Source organism: Xiphophorus hellerii, chromosome 5, assembly GCF_003331165.1.
Source record: "Xiphophorus hellerii strain 12219 chromosome 5, Xiphophorus_hellerii-4.1, whole genome shotgun sequence".
NCBI classification, from domain to species: Eukaryota; Metazoa; Chordata; class Actinopteri; order Cyprinodontiformes; family Poeciliidae; genus Xiphophorus; species Xiphophorus hellerii.
In genome coordinates this window covers 29535704-29539433 of record NC_045676.1, presented here as the reverse complement: position 1 = coordinate 29539433, position 3730 = coordinate 29535704, and positions in this window count along the sequence as shown.

Below are 3730 nucleotides of genomic sequence, written 5' to 3'. Positions count from 1 at the left end.
ACCAAGCAGCCCCACACTTTTTAACAAGTTCTTTTGAGGTGAAGAGACAACCAGTTAGCCGAGCCGATTCCTCCAAATTGCCACAAATTCGCTCTTTGTTCATGCGTATTTATTTTGCTTCCACAGCTGAGAAAAACGTTTATCGCCTCCGCGGCTCGGTCTCCTCTCTTCTCCCCCGACAATTAGGCTGCACTGAGCTTTCCATTCGTCTGTTTGGCCTAAAAGCAAATCAGTTTGTTTTTCACTGGAAGACCAGTTGCAACAGTAGCTGCTTTTCCATTATCAACCTTTGTCAATATTCTGCTAATATTTTTTTTTTTAAAACAACACAATTTCACAATTGCCTTGTTTCCATTAAATAAGAAATGAAATGAAAATCATACGTGAATGAACTTGTTCATGTGATAAGTGATTAGAATTCAGAAACGATTTTCGATTAAGACCGATTTTTCTATTCAGTCTAGAAATTCTGTTTAAATTATACGACTTATTATCTTTGAAACAATTCTGTGAGGTACTGTATCAAGTTTGATCTGTTTATATTTAAACAAATATAGGTTTGTCCATATAATTCTGTAACTTAAATTACCAGTATTAGGTTAGCTTAGCTGACTGACTTTTCCGAAATAAAAAAAAATATCCAAAGAGTTATTCAAAATATATACGTCAGGTGAGACGGGTTTCTATAACTCGATATGCCGTAAACTCGTGAACAGGCGAGGCAAAGACATACACATTAAAATGTATTTTTAATTGGATTTTTGAGCGTTTCGAATCGGTTCTGAACTCCCAGGACGAGGAATTGCGATTCTCTACAGGAGCTAGTTTTTTTTTTCTGCACCTTTGCCATGCCGGACATGTCACCATCAGCTTTTTGCTTGTGTGTTAATCTCACGCCTGATTAACAGAGCAATAACACAGCTGTCTGGGCATGTTAGGAAACGGTGGGCTTCCGCGTTACGCTGCGGCTGAACGTGTGTCTCTACCTTCACGTGAATGACAACCAGGAAAATGTTTACTGAACCCCTGAACTGTTGCATTTTTGATCAGGCAGTTTCTGTGTTTTACATCTCCTCCCACCCCATGGCGCCGCTTCAGTTTGTTCGCTCAGGAAAGGTTGATTGCTGCGGTGCCCACTGGTTGGATCAGTAAACAATGGACACGCTCACCTGACAGTTGCTAACTGCATGCTCTCTTCTTAAAAGGGTAATTCTGGATTTTTGAAGTGGGGCTGTCTGAAGTCTCCTCTGCTGTCAGCCTGGAACTGCAAATACGACCCCTGCACAGACTGATATTACACAACTAAATGCTGTTTAAATGCTGAAATTAAAAACTATTAATTGTCATTTTAACTAACAGTTTAATTAACAATGTCTCTCGTGCATTGAAACACAAATCCTCACCCAAGACTCCCCAACTCAGCTCCTTCAGACTAGCGGCAGCAGCAATTTAGCAAACACCTGGTGGAACAGCATTTGGTAAAATGCTGCTTCTGGTAAAAATGTTGCTGAAGGGTTAATAGAGGAGCCATGTTGTGATGACTTCCTGAAGGCGGAGTTTCAGAAAGAGCTGAAGTTTTTAAAGAGACAGAGGCCCAACTTTAAAAATGATTAAGTCAAATTTCTTTCATGTCATATTTGGTATATGTAGTATTTTTTATATAACAACTGAAGATAACATAGTTATAGTTAGATTGTGCTATAAATGGCACTATGTGACTGGAAAACACATAATTTAAACCCCTTTTGAAGGATTTCTCAAACAAGCATGAAAGAATCAAAGCAACCCTCCAGGTATTTTGATGAGGGAATTACATTATGACATGATGTAAAGCTCAAAAACTTGACTTTACTTAATACTTAATATTCAGCCCCTCTGGGTTTCTCCATAACGTCTCGTCTTCTCGTCTCTCCAACTGTCCCTGTCCACTGTAACCTCTTTGTTGCATTGTTCGTTTTGCTTTGCTGCAATAATATCACAACGCATAAAGGTTGTGCTGATCTGTAGATCTGTGTTTCAGAAACTGCCCAGCAGTAAGGCAACATATCATGATAATCAGATAGATATTACTTCTGTAAACCAACAGCACCTCCGTGTGGTAGTCCTATATGTTGCAACACATTTTGGGCAATAATGTTGCCACAAGTTGGAAATACGATTCAAGACTGAACGTCCTTCTGGTTTTTAGATTGGAGTTTAAATTAAATGGCACTCGGTTCATGAAAACGCTTACAACATCGAGGTGATGAAATATTGGTTTGAGAGTTGACCTGCAAGAAATTCAGTTTTTAATTAAGATCATGCATCAAACGCTGGAGGCGTATATTCATGTATTCATATTTGCATTCATACAAAAATACACCCACCAAATGCATTATTCCGAAATTATAGCTTCAGTTCCTACGTTCTTCCTCTTGTTCTTGTCACCTCAAGTAAAGGAGCAGATTTCTCTGTTCCTGCGGTGAGTGGAGGCCATCAGGCTGAACCTTTCAACACACATCAAGTTGGATTAGCGTGAAATAAAGGAGGCAAAATAGCGCAACAATGAGCCCAGCTCATTTTCTTGTATCTTCTTCTTGATAATAATAATAATGACATATTAATACAATAATATTACTAACTTAAATTATTCTTGTTATCAAGTATTTGGGATAATAAAAATATAAAAATGAAACACAAAACCCTAGACTTGTTACCTTAAAATGGAAACAAAAATAATAATTTGATGTGTCACTTTTATATACCTTTTTCTTTAAGCGTGCAACCCATATGTACACAACAAAAGAATAAAGTTCTTGTCAAAATGATCACAGAACATAGTTCCTGCACAAAATACCACAGTTAGTGAGTCGTTGTGGGTAGAGATGGTGGGTGTTTTTTTCAGGAAAATGAACGCATCATAAAATCAAGGAAAATACAAAAATAATAATAATAATTCAACAATAACTAACAGCACAACATGGCAAAAACAAAATAAGAAGCATAAAATTCAACATAATATAGTTAGTTTTTAGGTCTTAAATGCTCTGAAATGATTCAAATCTTGTGTTTTATCTGCACACACATTTGCTCGAGTTCTGATCCGCTGTTCCCACGGTGGCTATCCAGTGCAGGTGCGACCAGCGACAGCAGATGGCGCTGTTTCATTTAGTGGGATTTAATAAAGGCGTATTTTATCCCGCTTCAGCTCCAGTGGATTTTACCAGGGGGTGGCTACATCCAACGTTTTAAAACTTTGATATAGTTTTATAACTTAACTCTCCTTTAACCATTTCCTGAACTTTTTTCATGATACTGTTTGTTTAACAAACCTTGGAGGCTTTCACACAAAAGCTGGGTTTTTATGGAAATGGTTTTATAGTTTTTATGGACAAACGAGGACTCCTTTTATTAATTAGTTGATCAATTGTTTTGTTTAGGAGTGTCAGAGTACACAAATGCACTCCCCCTTTTCAGATTTTTCTTTAAAAAAAAAAATCAAACTAAACAGCTCGATCATTTTATTTTCCTCCCTTTCCTCTTCTATGTGCTTCCAGGTCTATCATAAAACTGCAATAAAATACATGGAAGTTTCTGTTTTCAATGCGACAAAATTGTGTAAAAGTCAAAGCGGTAGAAATACTCTTCAAAGAACAAGACGCTAAACCAGAAAATGAGTTAATCATATTTAATATATGACATCAGCAGATTAAAATACATGTTTATTATGTACATATATGCAACAAGGGTG